This window comes from Mobula hypostoma, chromosome 4 (genome assembly GCF_963921235.1).
Source record: "Mobula hypostoma chromosome 4, sMobHyp1.1, whole genome shotgun sequence".
NCBI classification, from domain to species: domain Eukaryota; kingdom Metazoa; phylum Chordata; class Chondrichthyes; order Myliobatiformes; family Myliobatidae; genus Mobula; species Mobula hypostoma.
The window spans coordinates 10,462,573-10,490,572 of NC_086100.1; the positions used below are offsets into that span (position 1 = coordinate 10,462,573).

The 28,000-nt window shown below is 44.5% G+C and overlaps 1 pseudogene; it reads left to right on the plus strand.

The window, feature by feature from the left end:
• Positions 1-14,183: 14,183 nt before the first annotated feature.
• LOC134344706 (extracellular calcium-sensing receptor-like) lies at positions 14,184-27,975 on the plus strand (annotated as a pseudogene).
• The last annotated feature ends 25 nt before the right edge of the window (positions 27,976-28,000 follow it).

A 28,000-nucleotide genomic window follows, 5' to 3' on the forward strand; every position in this document is an offset into this window, starting at 1 on the left:
TTAATGGTATCATAGATTAACTGGCAAGTGTGGATTGGGACAGACTGTTTTCTGGCAAAGATGTACTAAGGAAGTAGGAGGCCTGGAAAGCGAAACTTTGGGAGTACAAAGCTTGTATGCGCTGGTCAGAATAAAAAAAAAGGTAAATATAACAGGTGTAGCGAACCTTGGTATTCATGAATTATTACGCCCGTGATTAAAACAAAAGGTGGAGTGTAGGAGTACAATGTGCTTATGGTGTATAAAACTGCAAGTGAACACAAGAACAAAATCAGAAGGTTTTAAAAAAGACATGCAAATGCGGTAGCTAAAAAGGTGAAGGAGAGTCCAAAGGGATTCATAGATATGCTAACACAAAAGGGAAAAAATGGTTCTCTGTTGGACCGAAATGGTCATTCATAGGTGGAACCAAAACAGGACCAAAAAAAAGATGCAGATGGTTGTAAATTTACTCGGGTCCATCTTGGGGACTAGCCTACAAATTAGCCAGGATATCGTCAAGGAGCGGTGACTCGGAGAGGCAGCGTCCATTCTTAAGTACCTCCAGCACCCAGGGTATGCACTTTTCTCACTGTTACCGTCAGGTAGGAGTACGAAAGCCTTAACACACGCAAGTGATTCGGGAACAGACTCTTACCCTCTGCTATCCGATACTTAATGAACATTGAACCCGTGACCAGCACTTCACTTTTTCAAAATATATTTTTTTCTGTTTTTTGCACGATTATTAATCTATTCAACATAAGTATACTGCAATGATTTCCCTATGTACTTGTTATTACCTTTTCCTTCTTTAGCAAGGTACTTAACAATGTCCGCATAGGAGGTTGGTCAAGAATGTCAGTATCACGGCATTCAAGATGAGGTATTCGCTTAGGCATTGGCTTCGTGGGAGAAGCCCGAGAGAGGTAGTGATGGAAGACTTTGCGACTGGAGGCCTCTGACTTCTGGTGTGTCGCAGGGATCGGTGCTGGGTCATTTTGTCATTTGTCACCCACATCAGTAATCTCGATGTTAATGGTGTTAACTGGAACAGCAAATTTACCGATGACAAAATGATTCGGGATGTATCGGGCAGTACGAAATGCTATCATGTCTTGCTGAGGGAAGTGTATCAGGTGGAATGTGCTGAAGAAAAATGCAGGTAGGATTTAAAGCAGACAGGTGCGCGGTTTTGCATTTTGTTAAGCCAACCAGAGTGAATCGTACACTTACTTCGTCTGTAGAACAAAGGAATCTCGGAGTACAAGTCTATAATTCTTTGTAAGTGGCGTTACATGTAGATGGGGTCAGAAAGAAAGCTTTTGGCACATTTGCCTTAGGAAATCAATTTATTGAGGACAGGAGACAGGGCCGAACTTGTATAAGCAACGGAAAGGCCTGATGTGGAGTATTGGGTGCAATTTTGGACAGCTGCTTACATGAAAGATGTAAACCAGCTGCAACGAGTCCAGAAATAATTTGCAAGAATGTTGCCTGGTCTGGAGGTTCTGACTTATAATGAATGATTGACTAGGTTAGGAGTTAATTCCTCAGGACATACAAGGTTGACGGGAAATTTGATGAAGCTTTTCAAAACTTTGAGGGACATAGACATACTAAATGAAAGCAGGTGTTTTCCACTGAGGCAGCATGGAAATACAACTGGAAGACATGGATTACGGGTTAAAGGTGGAACGTTTACGTGGAGCATGAGGGGATTTTTCTTTTTCACTCAAAGGGTCGTTTGAGTGGAGAACACACTACCTGCACAAGTGGTGCATACAAATTCGTTTCCGAAGTTGAAGCGAAATAGTGATGGGTACATAGAACGTACAGGGAATGCTCTAGTCCCTGTGCAGGTCGACGGGAATGGTCAGTTACAGTTATTTTGGCATGGATCAGACGGGACTAATGGTCTCTTCAGGTGCTCTACTTCTCTACGACTCTACCGTTCTTTTCTCTGTTCGTAAGAATATGAGTTTGTTATGTTACACATTGTTTACCATTCTACGATTAAAACAACATCTTGGCATAAAGACTGTAGGCTTGTCCGGAATAGTATACGTTATTTAATACATACACTATACATTTGTAGTAAACAACACAGCTGGGTCTGTCTTCCAGCCCAGAGATCCTAATAAAATACGGTGACTATCTTGTCGGCTGGTCCTGCGCCTTCCTGGGACACCTGCTTCGTGAAGTGCCCAGCGCCCGGTTTAGGAACTGTGTAGTCACCCAGATGCGTGTGTCCATCAGAAGGTATATGCCAGACTCCGTTCTGTACTTGTTAATGGCTATCTACTGTGATACAACGTGTTTTCTGTTAGGTATTCTATGAGAGATGCTAGGTACTCTTTGGGAGATATATAATCAGTGGAGACACGAAGAACGAGAGTTGCTGGGGTGAGGAGTTAATATAAACAGGCAGCTGGAGGTGTTTACTGGATTGGGGAGCATCTGCTGATGGAATTGTACAACAGTAGTCTCCTTCACCCTACCTGACCCACTCAATTCATCCTGCAGCAAGGCATCGGGGAGAGATTTCAATAGATCTTCGGTGAAACCTGAAGAGACATAAGATTGATATTTGATTCGTCAAGGCCACTTCAACAGGTGCTGTTGTGCAATACGGTCGTTGCATTCTCCCCAGATTTCATCTTTGCAAACTGAGTCGACATATCCAGTACAGAGAGACAGGATGTTGCAGGAGTGCCGCCGCGAGTTACCACACAGTTTATACGGATGTCAACTGATGCGGCGTGCAGTTTAATTACGAAGTGGTTTGTCTGAGAACATTATCTCCTTTCGGGCCCTGCTGTCTTGAGCGATAATTATGTAACCCTTAGACTCGGCCACCACGTATTCGTCTAGTTGTTGACGACCTCTGGCCCCGCCAAACTGAGAAATCTCATTTATGTAGATGCTGCGCGATGTGTTGCCAGCTGCAAATCCGCACCACAAAATATCAAACAGTACACCATATGCAATTAAATTTTTGAACTTGTATAAATCTTAATCTGAATATAGAGTCAGAAAAGATAATTTTAAAAAGGGCCTATTTTAATGAAAAAGTCAAAAGTGCACGTTGGAGCTCACTGACATGGCCATTCATCAACCATCGATGTCCTCCGAGCGTCGCTGACCTTCAGACCCCCGCTCCCAACCCATTCCGTCCGATGGTCTACCAGCTCTCTCCACACGCGTCTTCATTCTTCTTCTCTTGCGGGCAAAAGACCGCGAAAATCTGCTTTCCAGACACACAAGAAAGAACAACATTCCTTTCATTGGATAGCCCCACATTCGAAAGCCCCCGTTATCATAACCCAAACATTGCTGCTGCATTGAAACTATTACATTAGCAGTGAGACCTTATAGCGCGGTGCAATTATATATTCTGTCCAGGTTATTAAGGTCCGATTTATGCACAGCTACACGCAGAAAAAATCGTTTTGAAAGTCCTCAAGATGTGTTTAGCGGCTGGTGCTGATTGGCGGCATGGTCTGTAGCGTGGGAACTCGGTTCGCAGCGACATTTATTACATTGGGTTGCTAACAGTTCACCAGAATGAAATACTTTCGTAAACCGATGAGAATCTTCAACCATATACTTTCATAAGAGCCAGGCGTTAAGGCTTTGGTAATGAAATACGCGAACGTTTGTAACTACTGTATTCAGGGCTACAAAATTTAAATTTGAACTAAGAACCGATTTGAATTTCAATCCCGCGTAGTAATATCAAGTTAACATGAAAGGTCATTTGCCTTGGCTGAAGAAAATTCTGTTACCCTAAAAGATAGGCTAAGAAATAAAAGGAATAATGTGTGAGATTTTGAGATCAAACTCAGACTTATTGTAGGAATAGAACATTGGATATTCTCATAACAACTCATATTCTCATATTATTTTCTGCCGATGCTATAAGGGATAAAAAGACTGTTCTGATAAGTGTTGTCTTTGATTATGTTGCTCCGCTGTCGGGACATCGAGAAGTGCAGACATGGCGAGTAGGCTGGTTTCCATGATGTGTTGAGCTGTGTCCACATCTCTCAACAACTTACCGCGGACTCGGTCAGAACTGTTTTCATCGAAAGACATGATGCATCGAAGGGGATGTTTTCTGTGACGTTTCGATAAAAATAGGAATTGATAGAGGGTCTTGCCGAATACTTTAACTTTCTAATGCAGGTTATATTTTGTTTAATTAGGGCTCCGGTTAGGGTTTATTCAGAATCATAATGAAAATTTGGTTTAATATGATGGGCATATTTCGTGAATTTTATTAACTTATCGCCGGCAGTGCACTGCAGAACATGATAACACATCACAAGTGCATCACTTGCTGAAACATAGAACATAGAAAACCTACGGCACAATACAGGCACTTCGGCGCACAATGCTGTGCCGAATATATACTTACTTTAGAAATTACCTGCGGTTACCTATAGCCCTCTAGTCTTCTAAGCTCCATGTAGCTATCCAGGAGTCTCTTAAAAGACCCTATCTTATCTGCTCCCACCACGGTTGCCGGCAGTCTATTACACGTACTCATCACTCTCTGCGTAAAAAGCTGCAGGCCAGTCCTTTTAACAACACAGAGAGTAGTAGGGGTCTGAAATGCGCTGCCAGACTGTTCGCGAAGGCAAATACAGCGTAACAGATTAAGAACTCTTGGGCACATGGATGTATGGGGAATAAGGAGACAGGAACATATTGTAACAGAAGGAATTAGATAAGTTTGGTATTTAGACAATAAGACCAAAAGATACAGGAGCAGAATTAGACCATCTGACCGCTCGAGTCTGCACAGCCATTCAAGCATGGCTAATAGTTTTTTACTCCTCCTCAACCCCAGACTACCAGCGGCTAACGGTGCCCAGGGTGAGGCGGAGACATGGCCTGTCCAAACTCTCAGGGACGAGGAGAGGGGAGCCCAGCAGGCTGGGTCACAAGCTGAGTTGCCCGCAGTTGGGGTCGGAGTTTTCAGAGACAGGGCTCTATCGTTTCTGAGGAATGAGGGGCAAGAGTGGTATGATTTGGAAAGTTTAATGAGTCGCCTTCCCCCAGTGACGAGGGAAGGTTCTGCGTTGGTATCAGCCCTTACCTCCCTTGCGAAAAAGTGGCCCAGTGCACAGGCAGCAGGTCCGCGCCAGAAGCTACGAATTTTCTCTGGAACAACGCCCACCGCCGAGGGGGAGGAGGAGTATGAGACGTGGGTGGAGAAGACCCCTCAGTTGTTAGATGTGTGGCAGTGTTCTGATGACGAAGAGCGACGGAGATTGGTTGAAAGTTTTGAAGGTGTTAGCGGCTGATGTGGTAAGAGGCGTGACAGTTAACCAGCCCTCTGCTTCCCTTGTTGAGTATCTTCACGTATTAGAGAGCGCTTTTGGTATGGCAGGGAGCACACTGAGCTCCCGGAGGGGGTGGGGGAGGGGGTTCAAAACCTGCGTCAGGAGAAAGGGAGAAGGTCTCCGCGTATCTTTTTTCGGCGAGAGAAACAGCTAAATTGTTTGCGGCGCCGGGGGGTCATTCAGGCTGCGAAGGTGGATAAGTTAAGGATGGACCAGACAGCAAAGGGCCCCCAGCCCCACGACATAATTGTTTGGCATCTCCGGCAGTCCCGTAAAACATGCCTCACTCCCTCATTTCTTCAGCTGATCAGAGAGTTACAGGAGCAGGAGAACGTGTTGGGGCCACTAGAGCACTCCGTCATCGGGGTACAGTCCTCTGTAGTAGCCCCTTGTGGTGAAGTGACCGGGGCCAGCCCAACCCGGGAAATAGTAAACAGCTGAGAACGGAGATGTCTCGGGTGCTAACATATTAAAAGCGGGTGTGGACCGTCCATCGGATAGGACAGGTAGAGAGAGCCCCCCTCTTCAGGGGACGGACTACGCAGTGGGCTGCTTATGGCCGGGGTTCCCCGAGAAGAGGGGTGGCCGGTAGCGTGGATTAACTGTGGGGAAGAGAAACACTTCCGGCGGGAATATGAGCGACAGGAACCCTCTCGGAGAGCGAGTCCCCGCGTATCTAAGAAGGAAGAAGTGGCGGGAAACTTAGAGGAGACCCAGTGAGGAAGCGGACTGGTGTCTCTGGTGGAGCACTTTCCCAGCAATATACCAAGGAACTCCCGAAAGCAAAAGGCACTACTCCTGAAGGCTTAGCGGGACCACGGTCCAGCGTGTCGCTGCAGTTAGAGGGAATATACGCTAAAGCCATACGCGACACCGGGTCGCAGGTCACGTTACTATACCTTTCGTTTTACAACCGGTATCTGAAGCATTTACCCTTGACACCATTCAATGCACTGGAGATTTGGGCTATCAGTGCTGGTGATTATCCATACGATGGTTATTTGTCAGTGAAACTGGAGTTCTCGGAGGCCTATGTGGGAGTATCTGAGGTTCTTGATACATTAGTGCTGAATTGTCCGGAACCTGTTGAATCGGGCAGCGTCTGAATTCTGGTGGAGACCAACACCACTCTTGTGAGGAGCCTCATACCGGACTGCAAGGAGAAGGCAAGTGAGAGCTTTTTGGGAACAATTGTCCGTGCACCCAGTGATTCGAGCTGCTTTTGAGGAAGTGTGTGGCAGCATTGGGCCGGATACCGAATTTAAGCGAGGGAGTGTGTGGTTCACCCAGTCGAAGCCAATGCTGGTACGGCCCAGGGAAGTCCCGAGAGTGATGTTGTCCCCGAAATTTCTCCGGAGTGCCTGAGTGCGAAGCCCTCTTAGTGGACGCTACGGAAGACCACGAGAGGAAGTCGGGATTTCCGGCTGGGGTAATAGTTAGGCCCGAATTTCAGAAGTCCTCGGTGGTACAGGTGAGCAGGATTGCAGTGATCGGCAGGAACTCTATGAAGAGGGAGGTAACCTTCAAACGTGTACTTTCCCTGGCTCATTTGTTCCCTGTGACGGTAATATCTAGTGCCCCTATGTGGCACGCCGGGGAGAAACTATTGGAAAAGGGGGAAAAGTTGACCGCCGAGTCATTCAACTTCGGAGACTCCATTGTGCCGCCGAGTTGGAAAGTTAGGCTGGTAGAGAAGATGCTGAAATTGGACGTTGTCTTTTCCATTATTGAGTTTGATGTGGGTAGTTCCAAGAGCATTCGTCACACTATCCGGGTGACCGAGGACACCCCGTTTAGAGAGAGGTCGGCGACCGGCCCCTGCAGACGTGGAAGACGTGAGGCAGCATTTGTGTAAGTTGAAGGAAGTTGGCATCATCACTGAGTCCCGAAGCCCCTATGCGTCTCCCACAGTAGTGGCCCGGAAGAAGAACGTGAATAAAATGCATGTGTGTAGCCTATAGGACTCTGAACAGGTGTACAGTACCTGGCCAGTAGAACGTCCCGAGGGTCGAAGACCCGCTGGCCTGTCTGAGTGGTGCGAAGTTGTGTAATGTGCTGGATTTGAGGAGTGGATATTACCAGATCTCGATGAGTGAAACCGACAAAGGGAAGACGGCATTCATGTCTTCCCTGGGATTCTTCCAGTTCGAGAGAATGCGCCAGGGCATATCGGGAGCCCCAGCAACCTTCCAGCGGCTCATGGAGAAGACGGTGGGGGATATGAACTTGGATAATCTATTGGTGTATTTGGATAAACTCATAGTATTTGGATCCACCTTGGAAGAGCATGAAGCGAGGTTACTGAAGGTGCTCGGCCGCCTGGAAGCTGAAGGGTTAAAACTATCCCTGGAGAAGCGCCAGTTTTGCAGAACATCTGTTAGCTATGTCGGACACAAAATCTCACGGTATGGTGTAGCTCACACCCAGCTAAGACAGAAGCGGTGACGACTTGGCCAAGGCCCCAGACAGTGAGCGCTCTGCACTCGTTCCTTGGGTTCTGTGGTTAATACCGGAGATTCGTGAGGAGCTACGCCAAACTGAGTCACCCCTTGAATCAGCTTCGGTGTGGGTACCCTCCCTTGGGGAAGAAAGGGAGGGAGGAGGAAGGACAGGACGGGGGAAAATATCTAAACCCGTCAGAGCCCTTTGGACTGAGGTGGGATGTAAAATGGGAGGAGGCTTTTCAGTCGCTGAAGGAGTTGCTGACCCAGGCGCCGGTGCTGGCTTTTGCGGACCCCCGATCACCGTATGTACTGCACACAGATGCCAGCCGAGAGGGTTTAGGGGCGTCCTGTATCAGGATCAGGGCACCGCGTAGAGGCCTGTAGCGTTTGTCAGCCGGAGTTTGTCGCCCTCCGAAGGAAACTACTTCACGCACAAATTGGAATTACTGGCGGTGGTGGATTAGCTGAGTGACTATCTCTACGGGGCCAAGTCTGAGGTGAGGACGGACAACAACCCCTTAGCTGATATCCTGTCCTCGGCGAAACTGCATGCCAGAGGCCGTCGGTGGGTGGCTGCATTATCCGAATATAAGCACCTACGCTCTGCCCGCCAGAGAAAACATGATCTCCCAGTGGCCGCACATTTTAATTCCATGTCCCATTACGATTCGGATATGTTAATCCACGGCCTCCTGTACTGTCAAGATGCAGCCACACTCAGTTAGGATGAACAACACCTTATATTGTGTCTGGGAAGCCTCCAACATGATGGCATGAACATTGATTTCTCTAACTTCCGTTAATGCCCCTCCTCCCCTACTTACCTCGTCCCATATTTTTTATTTATTATTCCCCCCTCTTTTTTCTTTCTCTTTTTATCTCTCTCTGCCCCTCTCACAATCACTCCTTGCCTGCTCTCCATCACCCTCTGGGCTCCCTTCCCCTTTCTTTCTCCCTTGGCCTCCCGTCCCATGATCATCCCGCTTCTCCAGCTCTTTTGCCAATCTACTTTCCAGCTCTTACCCTCATCTCTCCCCCTCATGTCTTCTCGTATCATTTCGGATATCCCCCCCCCCCCCGACCCGCACTCCCACTTTCAAATCTCTTACTATCCCTTTTACCAGTTAGTCCTGACGAAGGATCTCGGCCCGAAATGTCGACTGTACTTCTTCCTTTTGATGCTGCCTGGCCTGCTGCGTTCACCAGCATTTTGTCTGTGTTGCTTGTGTCACGAACCCCGTGATGGGAATAAAGAACCAGCAGAAAAAGAACACTTTGGAGTCCCGTATTGCTATTAACTAATAATATTTATTAGTACCTACGCAATGCAGTAATATAAATGTAGATAAATCAAACAGGTTAGCAATGATTATATATAAGTAAGTAAATCAGTAAGTGTCGAAGTATATATGAAAAACCAAGGTTTTTCAAGTCTAGGGGTAAAAATATACTGTCTTATGATGATGAATAAAGTTCAGTCCAATTCGTGGTATTGAGTTGAGTAGTGATAGAGAGAGGGAGAGGGAGAGATTTGAGTCTTCAGTTGAGCTGACCCCGTCGATCTTCTCGTTGTCCTCCGAAATATTTTAAAAGTCACCGACTGTGACCACAACAAATGGGGACCGGTTTTCTATGGTGGAGCTATCAACCCAGGCAATGGCTGGACACATGGACAACTCCCCACCGATCAATGCCTTTTCGCACTGTAAGAGCCAACTGATCAATTGCCTAAACGATCCTCCAAAAAACCCACTTTTTCTGCGGGCACAACAAAGCTCATTCAGTGTCCAAAACATATGCCTGAGGTCGTTATCATCTGACCTCCTAGTTACCTCACCGTACTGGGTACCTCTGTCATTCAAATAACTCCTCCTTCTTTTCTCTGTGTAAGAAATATACAAGCAGGCAAATGCCCGTCAGAAGTGTAAACACACTGCCGGAAAATCATAAAATCGATTGTCCATCAAATAACGCTGCTGTCTGTTACCACAACAACTTGCGATCTGCTCGGTACCATCTCCAACTCAGCAGAAATCCAAAAGTTAACCAGTTCTTTCTTGTGCCTTAAAGTGACAGTCCAACAGTTAGTCTTCGTCTCTCTCTCTCTCTCTCTCTCTTTCTCTCACTCTCTCTCTCTCTCTTTCTCTCTCTCTCTCTTTCTTTCTCTTTCTCTTTCCAAAACAAGATATCGGTGTTAAATAACTCTCTCTCTCTTTTCAAATGCACAATACAGGGTAATCCAGGACCTGCAGATTTTCTTGTGTATACTTCTATTCCTAATCGCTGCCTCCTGCCAATCAGTCAATGCTCTAAACATGTTAGTAACTTTACTATAATGCCATGAACTCTTATCTTGGTAAGCAGTCTCATGTGTTGCGCCTTGTCAGGACTTATGAAAGTCCAAACTTACAACATGAACTGCATCCCGTTTATCTACCCTATCTGTAATCTCCACAAACGATTCCATCAGGTTTGTCAGGTAATATTTTCCCTGATGGAATCCATGATGACTTTGTACACTCTTGTCCTTAGTCACCAAGTACTCCATCACCCCACCCTTATCAATTGACTCTATCATCTTCCCAACCCCTGAGGTCAGGCTAAATGGTCTATAAGTTCCTTCCTGCTGCCTGCCTCATTTCTTAAAGACTGGAGTGACATTTGTAATTCTTCCGTCCTCTGGCAACAGGCCAGAGTACAATGATTTTTGAAAGATCATTTCTAATGCCGTCGCAATCTCTAACATCACCTCTTTCAGAACAGTGGGGTGCAGTTCACCTGATCCGGGAAACCGATGAACCTTCAGGTCTTTCAGCATTTTGAGCACTTTCTCTCTTGTAGAAACACATACACCCACTTCTCTTCCTTCACACACTACCACATCAGGGTATTTTGCTCCTGTTATCTACAGTGAATACCAATGCAAAGTACTCATGTAGAAAAATAGAAAACCTTCATTACAATAGAGGCCATTCGGCCCACATTGCTGTGTCGAACATGTACTTACTTTAGAAACTACCTAGGGTTACTCATAGCCCTCTATTTTTCTAAGGTCCATGTACCTATCCAGGAGTCTCTTTTAATACACCATTGTATCCTCCTCCACCACCGTCGTCGGCAACCAATTGCATGTACTTACCACACTTTTCGTAAAAAAGCTTACCGCTAAAATCTCCTCTGCACCTACTTCCAAGCACCATAAAACCGTGGCCTCTCGTGTCAGCCATTTCAGCCCTGGGAAAATCCTCTGACTATCCACACGACTAATGTCTCTCATCATCTTATATACCTCTATCAGGTCACCTCTCATCCTCCGTCGCTCCAAGGAGAAAAATCCGAGTTCATTCAACTTATTTTCACAAGGCATTCTCGCCAGTCCTGGTAACATCCTTGCAAAACTGTTCTGCACCGTTTCTGTAGTTTTCACATATTTCGTGTAGTGAGGCAACCAGAAATGAGCACAGTATTTCAAATAGGTCTGATCAGGGTTCAACACAGCTGCAACATTATCTCTCGGCTATTAAACTGAATCCCACGATTGATAAAGCCAATGCACTGTATGCATTCTTTACGGCAGAGACAACCTAGGTAGCAGCTTTGAATGCCCTATGGGATCGGACTGCGATCGCTAAGACCTCTTTCTGTAGTGAATACTGAAGCAAGGTATTCATTTAGTACCTCTGCTATCTCCTTCGATTCCATACACACTTTTCCACTGTCACACTTGATTGGTCCTATTCTCTCACGTCTTATCCTCTTCATCTTCACATGTAGAATGCCCTGGAGTTCTCCTTAATCATGCCGGCTAATGTCTTCTCTTGGCCCCTTCTGGCTTCCTAGTTTAATTCTCAGGCACTGTTTGGTGTCCTGTATATAACTGCCATCAACGTCCTTTTACCCTTCCAGTTTCTTAATGTCAGATCTTTCTGCTGATTTGATGCCATTCGTTAGTAGTAGAGCCACTCCACTATCTCTCCCTCCTATTCGTCCGATAGATCATGTACTCTTGGATATTCAGTTCCCAAGTGCATTTCATGAACAGAATAGCTAGTTCGGCATGACGTCGCGGGCTGGAGGTTTTCTGTCTGTGATGAACTGTTCAACATTCTATGACCATTTAAATTTAATCAAAATATCGCAGACATAATGTATTTCGTAAGTATGGACTGAAATTGCTCGTAGACGTCTAAGTACAGATCCATTATGAGCTATTATCTGCCCGAACAGCCACGTTTCGAATTGCTATATTTTGGAATCATAGAAATTTTGATCAACAACACCGGAATATAAAACCCCTGAAGGATGTTTCCAATCACTGTCTATCAATAAACTGACTACCATTATTACAGAGTCCCCACAGCACATCACATTGCCTGAGCACACTCCATCCCCTTTATGCAGAATTAGGAGAGTTGCGGAATCTGGAAATCTTGAAAAAAAAAACATTCATCATACTCTCCTCTACTGACCGGATTACAGATGAATGAGTGGGGTTCACACTGAAATCTTCCAAATGTTCAACGGTCTCGAAAGAGTGGATGTGGAGATGATGCTTTCTATGACATGGGAGTCTGAGAATTGTGCAGCGTATTTTTAGAACGGAAATGAGAAGGAATTTCTTCAGCGATAGAGTGCTCATTCTCAGGAATCTGTTGCCAGAGGATTTATGGAGGCCGGGCATGGCGGAACAGAAGAAAGGCCAAAATGGAATAAGTCTGCTTCTCTATCGTATGGCCTTATAATTAAGGCAGAGGTTAATAAATTCTTGATTACTCAGGGAATGCAGGGCTATAGGAAGACGGCAGCAGACTGGGACGAGAGGCTACATGGATGACAAGTGATGAAAAGCGAAGCAAACTCGATGGGCCAAATGTCCCAGTCCTGCGGCTATATCTTACAGTCATTGTCTAAATCTCTGAAGGAACACCAGGCAAGAGGTATCTATGGACGGGAATATTGGCGGAGGGAGAAGATGGGGGCGAAAAGGAGTCCGCAGCGGCCACTCCACTGGTTATTAGATTAGATTATTAGATTGTGAGGACACGCAGTCCTCTTTTATTATCATTTAATAATGCATGCATTAAGAAATGATACAATGTTTTTCCAGAATGATATCACAGAAATACATGACAAACCGAATTAAAAACTGACAAAAACACATAATTATAACAATACCGTAGTTTGATAAGAACAGTCTCTTGAAAGTCCCATCATCTCACGCAAAACGGTGAATCTGCAGCACCACAAACTTGCCGATGCAGCATCCTGGAAGTATCCCACCACAGTCCGACTCCGAGTCCGTCCGAAAACTCCGAGCCTCCGACCAGCTCTCCGACACCGAGCACCGAGCACCATCTCTGCCGAGCGCTTCGACCCCAACCCCGGCAACAGGCAATAGGCAAAGCCGAGGATTTGGTGCCTTACCCTCCGGAGATTCTCGATCGCACAGTAGCAGCGGCAGCGAAGCGGGCATGTCAGAAGTGTCTCCAGGTGTTCCTCCGTGCTTCTCACGGCTGCCTCCATCAAATCAGGATTGTGCACGGCCCCCTAGTTAGCACATACGATATCATTCAGAAGGGCCACGCAAGCTGCGTGTCGCCGCCATCTTCTCCTCCCTCCTCCCTCATGCCTGTTATTTGTCAAGTAGGGAGCCGTGCACAATCCTGATTTGATGGAGACGGACGTGAGAAGACGGAGAAACATCTGGGGAAACTTCAGAAATGCCTGCTTCGCTGCTGCTGCTAACTGCGTGGTCCAAAATCTCCAGAGGAGAAGGCCCCGAGTACTCGGCATTTCTTGTTGCTCGGCGGCCGGGGCGCATCAAAGCGCACGGCAGAGGATGGTGCTCGGAGAGGCTGTGTCGGAGGGGCTGGTCGGAGGCTCGAAGTTTTCGAACGAACTCAGAGTCCGCTGCGGTAGGGTGCTTCCAATGGCGCTGCATCGGCAAGTTCGCGGCTCCTGGAGTTTCATGGCAGGGAGAGTTTCTCCCTTCTGCCGCCTGCGTGAGATGATGAGTCTATCGGGACTTTGAGACTTTTTTTTACCATGCCCATGGTCTGCTCTTTATCAAATTATGTTATTGCTTTGCATTGTTGTAATTATATGTTATAATATTGTGGTTTTATCGGTTTTAGTCTTGGTTTGTCCTGTGTTTTCTTGTGATATCATTCTGGTGAACGTTGTTTCATTTTTTAAAGGATGCATTTCTAAATGACAATAAACGAGGACTATGTGTCCTCATAATCTAATCTAATCAGTCGATACTTCGAGCTCAGGCACTTCAACAGGACTGGAGAAGCTGCTCGTCTCCGGCTCTTTGATCATGTGCGATACTACAGTCTTCCTTTCCAGTCTGGATGAAGCGTCTCGGCCCTAGACGTCGACCGTTTATTTCCGTTCGTAGCAACAGCCTGAACCGTTGTGTTCCACCAACGTTATTTGCGAGTTGAGGCCTTTTCATTGTGAGATGGAGCATATTTAGTATCTTCAGCCCGCAGGTTCTGAAATTACCAACAATCAGTGTGTGGTTAGCCATCCACAATCAAATACTCTTCACCCACAACAGGAAAATTATTATATTTTTGGTAATTCAAAGGTTGAAAGGTCAAATGTTATGTCAGAGAAATGCATGCAATATATTGTACATCCTGAAATGTTTTTTTCCTTCTTCGCAAATATCCACAAAAACAGACAAGTCCCCCAAAGCAAAAACGACATTTAACTGTGAGAACCCCAAAATCCCCCTCCCCAGCTCCCCCTCCTGCGCGTAAGTGGCAGCGAAAAACGATCCCCCTCCCACCACCAGTATAAGAAACGCACATCAGTACCATAACCGATCCCAAGTGTGTGCACAGCAATAGCAAAGACACAGACCAAAGTTGCCCCAAGGGCTTCTCATTTCATCTGAAATTGGACAAACCACATGTTCTCTCTCTCCTAGGCAAGGAAGAGAGACATAGCAACAGCCCGCTGGTTTACGAATTTAAAAGTCCGTTCCGTCGCTTTTTTTATAGATCTGTGTCCGAAGACGCAAAGACCCCGCGTCTTCCGGCCCAAAGGAAAAAGATTTTCCGGCCTCCCTGACGACTCACGAGTCTCCTGCCGTGTCACCGTATCTGAATCTGCCCGTCTCCAGAGCCCGGAGATCTTAGGCTTCCAAGCACGCTCGAGAGTCTCAGGCCAAACCCTTGGCATGACAAATAACGCCCAGTCGTGGAACCCCGAGAACGGGTCCCATTCCCGCAAAGAACCGAGCCTGTATGTCACTCCAGCTCGGGGTCTTTAGAAGAACCCTGAAAGGGAAAAATAAAGAAATCAATGGTACAAATAGAGCTGTTTCCAGAGACGCAGCAAAAGAGTCGCCGCTAGGCTCCATCATCCCTCTTAAGCTCTGTTTTCACATGCGGAGACAGTTTGCGAGATATCTCACCTAATTAAAAATCAGTAAGCATTTATCAACTCATCTTATATTTATCCCACAGTTTTGAGTTTGCAAATTTCCGACTGGCGCAGACGATGATATTTGCCATTGAAGAAATAAACCAGAAAACGAATCTCCTCCCGGGGATCACACTCGGGTACCAGATACATGATGACTGTTCATCCCCCGCGATCGCCTCGAAAGCTGCACTGGCGTTGATCAATGGAGAAGAAGATTCAATTGAATACCCTGCATGCAGAGGTTCCTCCAACGTCGCTGCCATTGTTGGCTACGATATATCTACTAGTTCCATTGTAACAGCAAGGACAATTGGATCCTACGGAATTCCACTGGTAATGTATCAAATATTCAACTTATAAAATAGCGGCACAAAATGTTGACCAGCAGGAAGCCTTAATTTGGCCTTTATCCTCTTTTACTGCAATAGAGCTTAGCACACTGAACATAGAACAGTACAACCATGCGCTGACCATTAGGCCGATAGTGCTATGTGCCTAAAGAATCTATTTTAATTTGTCTGCACGTTGTGCACATCACTCCGTTTTCTATAGTTTTGAACAGCTATTTAAGAGCCTCTTAAACTTCTCTGTCATATTTGTGTTAATTCTACAGCTGGCAGCCCATTCCTGGGGCACCCACTTTGAAAAACCGGACTGCCATATCTCCTTTTTAAGTTAAGACCTTAAATGCACGCGCCTCGCAATAAATATTCAATCCTGGAAGAAAGATACCGGAAGTGTTCTCTTTCTATGTCACTCACAAGATATTTAAATTTCGTCCCTCCAAGGAAGAGATACTGTTGATACAGCATATGTCCTTTGATCCTGGCAGCATCCTGGAAAGCCCTGTCAGTACGTATTCCAAAGCGTACTGATAGTTGACCGAACAGAACTGAAGACCCAACGAGAATTCTATTACCTGAGCAAAACCTATGTAATTTACCCAACGTTATAAATTGTAAATAAATTTCAGTAAATAACGATATGCTGTGTATTGTTGACGTTATAATTTCAATATTATATCCATGTACACACATAAGAATATTGGCAAGGTGACCTAGACCGTATGTCAGTCACTAACATTCTAAAGCTGGAATCCGGTATTTATCTATTTATTTCCTTCTCTATAGGTTAGTTATTTCTCCACCTGCTCCTGTCTCAGCGATAAGAGAGCATACCCCACGTTTTTAAGGACTATCCCCAGCGACCAGTACCAGTCGAAAATACTTGCTGAACTGGTGAGAACCTTTGGCTGGACCTGGATTGGAACTATTAGAAGTAACACCGATTACGGTATTTTTGGAATGCAAGGATATGTGGAACATGTTGAAAAGTTTGGGATTTGCATTGCCTACTCCGAGTCATTTTATAGGACCGACCCACCAGCAAAAATCAAGAAAATTGTCCATGTGATTAAGCAAGCATCCACCAAAGTGGTGGTGGCCTTTGTTCATGGTGCTGATATGCGAATTTTATTGGAGGAGATTTGGCGCCAAAATGTAACCGGCGTACGGTGGATTGGAAGTGAGGGCTGGGTGACAGAGGAACTTCTCCCGCCTGAACAAAGATCAATCTATCTCTCCGGGACAATTGGTCCAGCCACCCCCAGGACCGAGATAGCTGATCTCAGAGATTATCTTCATAAAGTCAATCCTTCCAACTTTCCTGGCAACATTCTGGTAACGGAGTTTTGGGAAACCATCTTCAACTGCACTTTTACCACAGACAACCGGAAAAACTTTACAGGTCAAGTTCGACAATGCACAGGGAAGGAACAGATGGAAGGGTTAGAAAATGCTTACCTTCCGGAGATAATGGACGGGAGTTCCTATCACGTGTATAAAGCGGTGTACTCTATCTCTCACGCACTCCACGACTTATTAACGTGTGCAGAAGGATACGGACCATTTATTAATAGAACATGCGCGCATATTGCAAATTTTGAGCTGGGGCAGGTAGGAATATATTTCCTTTGCTGATGTCAGCACCGTATTGCCAACGTGGACTGGCATGATTGTAGTATGAAGCTTATATTTTCTTGTGAGGGTAATCATAAACTAGCGACTATACTTTAGCAAATAATTGTTTCAGTGGGGCCTAATTAATTATTCTCAGAAAAATGTTCAAATCCTGACCATAGCAATCCGTTGTTAATTGGGATATGGAACAGCTAATATATAGAGTTGCAACATCCACAATAACATCGTGATAAGTGTTTTAATCATTGGTGGAGTGTGCAGGCTGAAATATGAAAGCTGGCAAATGTGAGCAGTTTAGACTCTTTATCTCGGAAAGGATGTTCCGAAAATGCAGAGGGTTCAAACAGGTTCCCGAAAATGTTGAACGGCTTGTCATATGAAGACCTTTAGATGGATCTGCGCCTTTATTCACCAGAATTTAGTAGAATGAAGGGTGATCTAAAATCAGAGGACACAGCCTCAGGATATTGTCCCTTCAGAGCCGATATGAGGAAGAATTGTTTTAGCCAGAGAATTCCAAATCTGAGAAACTTGTCGCCACGGCAATCTGTGAAGGTTATATTTTAATATATGTATTTAAGGGAGGTGTTTAAGACTCCTGATTGGTTAGGGCATGAAGGGATATGGCTAAGTCGGAGTGGGCAAGATAATGGGGTTGAGAGGGAAAATAAATCACTCATGGTGAAAAGGCGGACCAGACACGAGTCTGGCATAATCAGGAGGAAAGGGACAAAGCTAACCAGTAGATCTTCTTCAACCCAGTGGAATCTCCACATTTCCGACTGGGGTCATCCACTTTATTGACTGTATGTCTCCAGAGATTTGACGCCACCTGTGCTCCCGAAATTATCCATTCTTATTAACTTCCCTGTCGTTTATTCTCTATGATGTATCAATTTATATCACTCAAGGTTATCTGACCGATGTGTGTCAACTTTTCATTTGGAACTGACCCAAGACTACAAGCCTTGTACCTTCGGTAATGTCTGCAGTTCTGCCCAAATGAGACTATTTCAAACTAGTATAACTAGGCTGAACAAACACAGGTCCCAAACAATCAGACCACAGCTCGTCTTTCTACGATAAAAATTTATTATATGAAAATCGTTTCAAGTTTAGCAAGTCATTAGCATTAACTCCTCCTGTCCACATTCAGTTGCTCTGAATAAGAGATCCCGGAGCAAGCTGCAGTACATCAAACAGTTCACAAAATGGCAATTGCAAATATAACCCCACAACATGGCCACTTTCATTCCAGCAACCACACAGCAAGAAGAAAATATTTTTCCTTTGTCTGCCCCACGGCTCTTGCCCCTTTCGTGTTCACAGATTTGTAGATTGTAGTTCCTACTGGCCACCAGGTACAATTATATAACTGCTGTTTTCTGCTCCCCCTCCACGAGAAATAAGTACGCTATATTGATGATCCGCCTCCAAAATAAATGCCAAAAAAATACACAAAATGTTCGAGGAACTCAAGGTGAGGGCACAGCCGCCCGTAGAGGGAAACGGAGAATTGACCGTTTACTCTGGATTGTTCCCCTCCCGATTCCACCTTCTGCAGCTTGCAACATACGTGTGTTTTAAGACTCTGCGACCATGGATAAAAGAGCAGAATTAGGCCATTTAGAGAAACGAGTCTGTTTCGCCATTTATCATGGCTGATCCAATATTCTTCTTAGCCCCGATTTCAAGCCATATCTCCGTATTCTTTCATGCCATGGCCAAAGAAGAGTCTATCAAACTCTACCTTAAACATTCATAAAGATTTGGCCTCCGTAGCTGCACGTGACAAAGAATTCCACAGACTCGCCACTCTCTAACTGAAGAAATTCTCCCTGATCTCCGTTCCAAAAGAAACTCTGTCCTTTGATCTCCTCTCAAAAGTAACATCGGCTCCGCATTCACTTCATCAATATCTTTCACCATTCGAAATAAGTCAATGATGTCACCCACGTTCTTCTGAATTCGAGTGAATACAGGTCCAGAGCAAACTGACGTCTTGATATGACAAGCTTTTCAATTCGGAAATCGTTTTCACAAAGCACCTTTTCATGGCACCCCCTTCAGTGTCAGCACATCACTTCTAAGAGAACAGGCACAGAACTGCTCACAATACATGGGTCACTCCTCACCTGTACTTGCGAAGTCCAAAAATTACATCCTCGATTTACATTCCAGTCGTCTTTTAATGAATACTAACAGCGCATTTATTTCCCTCACCAGAGCCTCAAACTGCAAATTAATGGTCTTGGAATCCTGCACAAGGAATCCCAAGTCCCTTTGCAACTCAGTCTTTTTATATATTTTGTCACGAACCCATTGACGGGTTGAAAAGAACCAGCAGAAATGGAAAGCACCTGGAGTCTGGTTTACTATAAATTAAGACTATATTTACCAATACTACGAATTAATATCATTAAAAAGAAAAATACAATAGTTTATGAACTATTAGATATATAAATATCCGTAAATGTGTGTGTGAATACAAAAATAAAATAATAGTCCAGGAGGTAGATATCAGTCTTACGGTATCAGGTAAGGTTAAGCAGTTGAGTTCAGTTTGTGTTGCGTCGAGTTGAATTGATGGAGAGAGACAGTTAATTGAGTTGATGTTCAAATGGGCAGATTTAGTTCTTCTTGCTTCCGAAGTCTTCAGAGTCACTTCGTGCGACTCCTACACAGACACAGATGGACAGAGCCCCTTCTAGGGAACGGGCTACTAACCCACGGCACGGGTTCATCACCGGCAGACCCCCACAGGCAACCTCTTACCCGCACTGCTAATCACGGGTCGAAATTAATCGGTCTGTCGCCTGCAACCCCGTGGTGGTCTTAAACTCCATCAGTGGTTTCTCGCGTAGCTTCCGCAGTTCTCTCGTGCCGTGTCTCTTCTGCCGTTATCAGACCGAAGGATCAACTTTTTATAATCCATCGAAAATTCCAGCGTCCGTTAGCTCAACTGCTCCGAGCTGTTACCATGGTGACTTCCCAGCTCGTGTCTCAGCTCGCGCCGTACTATCTCTCTCTTTTAATTGCTTCCTTGTTCATTAGACTACTGAACTTTCTAGCAGTTTTTCCCCTGCGTGACGTTTCTCTCAATTTTCAACCATTTAGTCAACTATTTTACTTTTTTTCTACCAAATGCATGGCCATACAATTACGGACACCATTCCATCCGCAATTTCAATGTCCATTCTTCCAATCCATCGAAGTCCTTCTGTAGAGATCGTGCCGCCTCAAAGTTGCGCTCTTCTACGTATTTTCACATCGTCTTCAAACTTTGCAACAAAGCCGTCAATTGCATCATCCAAATCACATACCGTAAAAAAAAAGGTCCCAGCATAGATACCCGGAACAACCCGGACACCGGCAGCTGTCTAGAAAAGGCTCACTTTATTCAGGCACTTTGCCTCCTGCAAAACAGCCACTGCTTTATCGAAGCTAGAATTTCACATGTATTACTATTGGATCGCAGGTTGTTAACTAGTCGCATGTGTAGCATCTTATCAAAGACCTTCTGAAATTTCAAGTGCACATCATTAACCGATTATCCTTTGAGCAACATATTTGTTACATCTTCAACGATTTCCGACAGATTTGTCAGGCAAACTTCTGCCTTGATGAATCATGCTGACTACACCCTATTTTTTCATGTGCTACAAAGTATACTGAGACCTTTTCCTTAATAATCTACTCCAACATTTCCCCAAACAGTGTCAGACTCATTCGCCGATAGTTTCTTTTCTAATGCTCCTCTCACTTCTTGAAGAGTAGAGAGATATTTGCGATATTATAGTGTTCTGGGGCCATTCCAGAATCTAGTGATTCTTGAATGATCATTACGAATACCTCCACAAAACTTGAACAACTTCTTTCACAGCCCTGGAGCCAAGACCATCTTCTCCTGGTGACTTATCTACGTTCAGACCTCTCAGTTTACTAAGAACCTTCTTCCTAATATTTCACCCACTTCATAACACCTGACGCCAGGAATTTCCACCATACTGCTTGTGTCTTCCACAGTGAAGAATGACGCAAAATACTAATCACGTTCTTCCCCAATTTTGCTGTTCCATATCTCTTCAGCCGTCTGATATCCATTCTCCCCTTAGTTTACACTTGTGTATCTAAGGATGCCTTTGGTATCTTCTTGGAAACGACTGAGTAGCTTACTTGCATTTTCCAATTTTATCTTCTGAATGACTTTCTAGTTACCCCCTAAAAAATAGAAACATAGAAAACATAAGCACAATACAGGCACTTCGACCCACAAAGCTGTACCGAACCTTAGAACTACCGAGGTTTTACCCATAGCCCTCTTTTTTCTCAGCTCCATGTAGCCAACCAGGAGTCTCTTAAAAGACCCTATCATTTCTTCCTCCACCACCGCGGCCCGCAGCCCGGTTGAAGCACTCACCACACTCTGCGTAACAATACCCCTGACGTCTCCTCTGTACTTATTTCCAAGCACCTTAAAGCTCTGCCCTCTCGTGCCAGCCAATTGAGCCCTGGGGAAAAGCATCTGGCTATACACAAGAACAATGCCTATCATTATCGTTTACACATCTATCAAGTCACCTCTCATCCTTCGTCGCTCCAAGGAGAAAAGGCTGAATTCACTCAACCTATTCTGAAAAGGTATGCTCCCCAATCCCGGTAACGTACTTGTCAATCTCCTCTACACCCTTTCTATGGTTTCCACGTCGTTCGTGTAGTGAGGCAAATAGAATTGAGCACAGTACTCCAAGTAGCGTCTGACCAGGGTCCTCTATCTCTGCAACATTACCTCTCAGCTCTTAAACTCAATCCCACTATTGATGAAGGCTAATGCACCGTATGCCTTCTTAACCATATAGTCAACCTGTGTAGTAGTTTTGAGCGTCCTATGATCTCGGATCCCAAAATCCCTCGGATCCGACACACAGCCAAGAGTTTTACCATTAATACTATATTCTGCCATCATATTTGACCTACCAAAATGAATCACTTCACCCTTATCTGGATTGAACTACATCTGCCATTGCAACCCAGTTTTGCATCATATCAATGCCGTGTTGTAATCTCTGACAGCCCTCCACATTATCCACCCAAGCTTTGCGTCATCAGCATATTTACTAACCCAACACTCCACTTCCTCATTCAGTTCATTTATAAAAGTCACAAAGATTAGGAGTCCCAGAATAGATCTCTGAGGCCCACCACTGGTCACCGGCTACCATGCACAATATGACCTGTCTACAACCACTCTCCTCTCGGATGCCATGCTCCTTACTTTCTCAATAAACCTTGCATGGGATGCCTTATCAATTGCCTTTGCTAAAATCCATATACAATACATTTACGGCTCTAGCTTCCTAAATGAGATTGGACCCTTCCTCAAAAAATTCAGTCAGGCTCGTTACACACGACTGCCTTTGACAAAGCTATGCTGACTATTCCTAATCATATTATACCTCTCTAAATGTTCATAAATCCTACTTTCAGAATCTTCTCCTTCAAATGAAGTAAGACAGACTGGCCTATAATTTCCTGGGATATCCCTGCTCCCTTTCCTGAATAAAGAAGCAACATGCACAACCGTCCGATCCTTCGGAACCGCTCCTAATCTCAATGATGATGCAGAGATCATTTCCAGAGGCTCATCAATCTCCTCCCTCGCTTCCCACAGCAGCTTGGGTTACATCCTGTCCGGTCCAGGTAGCTTATCCAACTTGATGCCTTACAAAAGCTCCAGCACATCTTCTTTCTTAATGTCTGCATTCGCAAGCATTTCAGTCCACTGCAAGTCATCCCTACAATCGCCAAGGTCCTTTTTATGTAGTGAAGCAAAATATTCATGAAGTACCCCTGCTATATCCTCCGGTACCATACACACTTTTCCACAGTCACACTTGATTGGTCCTATTCTCTCACCTCTTATCCTCTTGCTCTTCGCATATTTGTAGAATGCCTTGAGGTTTTCCTTAATCCTGTCCGCCAAGGCCTTTTCATGGCCTCTTCTAGCTCTCCATATTTCATTCTTAAGCTCCTTCCTGCACGCCTTCCAATCTTCCAGAACAATATCATTACCTAGTTTTATGAAGCATTCGTAAATTCTTCTTTTCTTGTTGACTAGATTTACAACAGCCTTTGTGTACCACCGATCTTGTACCGTACTATTCTCTCCATGTCTCATTGGAACGTACCTACTCAGAACCCCACGCAAATATCCCCTGAACGTTTACCACATTTCTTACGTACGAGTCCCTGAGAACATTTGTTTCCAATTTATGCATCCAAGTTCCTGCCTGATGGCCTTATAGATCCCCTTAATCTAATTAAGCTTTTCTCTAGCATGTCTGTACTTACCCCTCTCCAATACTATGGTAAAGAAGATAGAATTGTGATCACTATCTTCAAAATGCTCTCCCACTGAGGGGCCTGACACCTGACCAGGTTTATTTCCCAATACCACATCAAGTACAGCCTCACCTCTTGCAGACTTATTTACATATTTTGTTAAGCAACCTTCCTGCACACATCTAACAAACTCATCTAAACCCATCACTCTATGGAGATGCCAATCAGTATTTGGCGAATTGAAGTCTGCCACCAAAACAATCCTGCTATTATTACCCCTTTCCAGAATCTGTCTCCCTATCTGCTGTGGAATGTCCCTGTTACTATCGGGTGGTTTATAAAAAAACACCCAGTGGAGTTATTGACCCCTTCCTATTCCTAAATTCCACACACAGAGACTCCGTAGATAACCTGTACATGACTTCCTCCTTTTCTGCAGCCGTGCCACTAACTCTGATCAACAGTGCCACGCTCCCACCTCTTTTGCCTCCCACCCTATCCTTTCTGAAACATCTAAAGCCTGTCACTTCAAGTAGCCATACCTGCCCCTGCACCATCCAAAGCTCTGTAATAGCCACAACATCATAGCTCCAAGTACTGATCCACGCTCTAAACTCAACCGCTTTATACATGATACTCCTCGCATTAAAATAGACACATCGCAAACCATCGGACTGAGCGCGTCACATCTCTGTCACCTGCCTATCCTCCCTCTCGCACTGTCTCCAACCTTACTCTATTTGTGAGCCAACCTCCCTTTCCTCCGTCATCTCAGTTCGGTTCCCACGCCCCCAGCAATTCTACTTTAAATTCTATTTGTTGTTAAAGGCTTCCAGATCTTCTATTATGTTTGTGCTCTCTTTTATTTTCTGTCCTTGGCTTTTATTTTGTACTTCACTTCTGTTGTTAACCACGTGGTGGCACCTTGCCTTTAGAATGCTTATTCTTCATTGGGATATACATATCCCGAGCCCTTCGAACTGCATCCTTAAATCCAGTCATGCCTGTTCTGCCGTCATCCCTACTAGTGTTCTTTTCCAATCAAGTCTGGCCATCTCCTCCCTCATGCCTCTGTAATTTCCTTTACTCATCTGTAATATTGAAACATCTGACTTTAGCTTCCCTTTCTCAAATTTCAGGGTGAATTCGATCATGGTATTATTGCTTGCCTCGAAGGGACTTTCGCCTTAACACCTCTAATCAAATTTTGGTTGATTGCACAAAGCCCAGTGTAGAATAGTTGATCGGCTAATGGGCTCAAGTACGATGTTCTCTATAAATACATCTGGTAGACAATATAGAAATTCCTCTCCTAGAATTCAGAGGCATCCTGATCCCCCCGCCCCCTCTACCTGCATAGTTAAATCACTTACGACTGTTGTAGCTGTGCCTTTTGTAAAGCAGTTTCTACCTCTTGCTGTAATTCGTAGACATCCTAACATCGATTTCGGCGTCCGTGTTTATGTTCTTATTATGTGTAGTACACTACAGTTATTTACAGGTGGAGGCATATAATTGCAGTGTATTAATGAACGAAAAAAAGGCCCATATTTGCCGTGCCGAACCGTTATTATTTTTTCTACATTTTTCCATCGAAGTCACCTGAAACATAGCTCTCCATTTCATTTCCTGATAGTTACGAAAAATATTGTAATTGAATCAGCAAACTCTCTCAGGAGAGTTCTCTCAGAAACTTCTGAGCTAAGACGTCTCCCTCAGGTTCCCTTAAATATTTCACCTCTTAATCTTAGCCTATGAACTCTATCTTTAGTTATATCCGCTGAAAATGTGGATTTCACTGTAAATTTCCTCTCGTTCTTCCTCACTGCAGGAAGAAAATCCTGAAGTATCCAACCTCAGGTCTTAAAGTCCTGACAACATTCTTGTACATTTTTTTTGCACTGTTTAAATCGTACCAATACCTTACCTGTAGTTAACTAACCAGAACTGCACGTAATGATACAGATTTAGTCTAAGTAGTGTCTTCTCACTTACGACACAGGTTCTCAATTCATTCTCCGTACTATGATTTAAGAAAGTCATTACTTAAGAGGAACCTAAACGCCTGTATTTATCCACCTCTGTTCCACGCCAATGATAAACATAACCATCAGTTTTTGTTGCGCAGTTACTGCATTACCTCCGTACGGTGAATTTCACATCAACAACGGGAGAAGCCGTACAGTTTGATGTAAATGGTGACCCTGTGCCAAGATACGAACTCGTGAATTTACAAAGGAATTTCAAGGTGAGCGTTGATATTGTAAATTTTGGTTATTATGATGGTTCGGCTCCGACAGGACGCGAATTAGCAATGAATGTCGAGCATATCACATGGAGCACAACTGGAAATACGGTATGGCCCTTCTTTTACCATGCACTATTTTTCGCAAATTGAACCGTAATTGTCTACCTGGGATATGGAATATATTGTAAATACAGGGGTTCTTTTCTAACCATGGACAAACTTTATGCGATGTGAAGTGTCGTCTCGACAGGTTAGCTCTGTTTTCTTAAGCGTTTAGAAAAAGGATGGATGACATTCAAATATATAAGGGCTAAGGGTAAACGCTGAGATACTGGAATAATTTTGATCAAGGATAAACTTCTCACGAGATAAATCTTTTCAATCAATTGCACTTAATTTCTCAGATGTTGGTGAATCTCCTGGATTGTTTGCAATCGAGAAAGGTAGAGCTAATAACAATGGTTATGGCAAAAATAGTGGGTGATGGAGAACTGGCACAGTTATACATTTGAGGACAGTACTGATCAACCATGATCTGACTGAACGGTGGGACAGGATTGAAAGACCGAATGGCCTCCTGTTATATCCTAAGCAGAGTCCTTGTGTAAGTTTACATTCCTTTGCTGTTCTCACGGCAACATTTATTAATCTGCAAAATAATTGCTTAACGCCAACTTGGTTTTGCATTTGCATTTCCACAGAATTAGAACATATTTTACTCTCTCCGTTTCTAATAAGGTCGCAGTTCCATCGGAATTAATTGTGAATTTTTACCGTTCTTTATTCACTTACTTCAGGGACCTGTTTGTGATTTCAAACTCTATAATGCATCGCCTCGTCTGTGATCATAACGCCCTTCGTTTTCCAGTCTGAAAGCAGCTCGGTAATATCCCGCGTTTGTGAGAGACAATGCCTAGCGTTATTTTAGCTCAATGCAAATTGGACATTTAGTTTTCATTTCTTTCTCAAACTCAGTTTCAAGAATTTTTGTCAGCTGCTCATCGCGCTTGATAAAATTTTACATCCAGTAGTTATTATCAATGTGTTTTTTTTTTGTTGTTGTTGTTGCTTCAGATCCCACGAGCAGCTTGCTCAGAGCACTGTCTTCCTGGAACAAGGAAAATCAGCCGGAAACGGCAGCCAATATGTTGCTTTGACTGTGTTGAGTGCGCCGATGGTGAGATTAGCAACGTCACTGGTAAGCGTAGAGATGCTCAGCAATGTCTCTCAATTCGGCAGCTAAGTGGTTAAGTGCATTTCGTATTGAATGATTATATTTTCCAGATTCCACGGATTGCACCAAGTGTCCCTCAGAATACTGGTCCAATCAGGGAAAAACCCAATGTGTTCTCAAGAAAGTTGAGTTTCTCTCCTTTCATGAAGTTCTGGGGTTTGTGTTAGTCACGCTTACTTTAATGGGGATCTGTTTTACATTAGCTACTGCTGCGATTTTCTACAGGTATCGAGAGACTCCCATGGTCAAAGCGAACAACTCCGAGCTCAGTTTCCTGCTACTCTTCGTTCTTTTGGTTTGCTTTCTTTGCTCGCTCAGCTTCATTGGAAAACCATCCGGCTGGTCTTGCATATTGCGCCGCATGGCTTTCGTTCTTGCGTTCGTTCTGTCCATTTCCTGCATCTTAGGCAAAACCATCCTGGTCGTGGTTGCCTTTGAGGCAACTCTTCCTAACAGCAACGTGATGAATTGGTTCGGCCCAGCGCAACAACGCCTGGGCATCTTCCTCCTTACATTTTTGCAAAGTTTATTTTGCGTTGTCTGGCTGTGTATGTCGCCTCCGTACCCTCTGAAAAACATGAGCCATTACAGAGACGTCATTATTCTGGAATGTGACGTCGGCTCATTGACCGCCTTCTATTTAGTCTCGGCCTATATTGCTCTATTGTCAACTGTGTGTTTAGTGCTTGCATTCCTTGCCCGGAAACTCCCAGTCAGTTTTAACGATGCTAAGTACATCACATTCAGCATGTTGATCTTTTGTGCTGTTTGGATAATTTTTATTCCAGCTTATGTGAGCTCCCCAGGGAAGTACACCGTGGCTATAGAAGTGTTCGCTATCTGGGCATCGAGCATTGGTCTGCTTGTCTGTATCTTTGCACTTAAATGTTACGTTATCCTACTGAAACCGCAGTATAATACAAAGAAACACGTGATGGCTACATGAACTAAACTGTAACTACCAGCATCCATTTGTATCATCG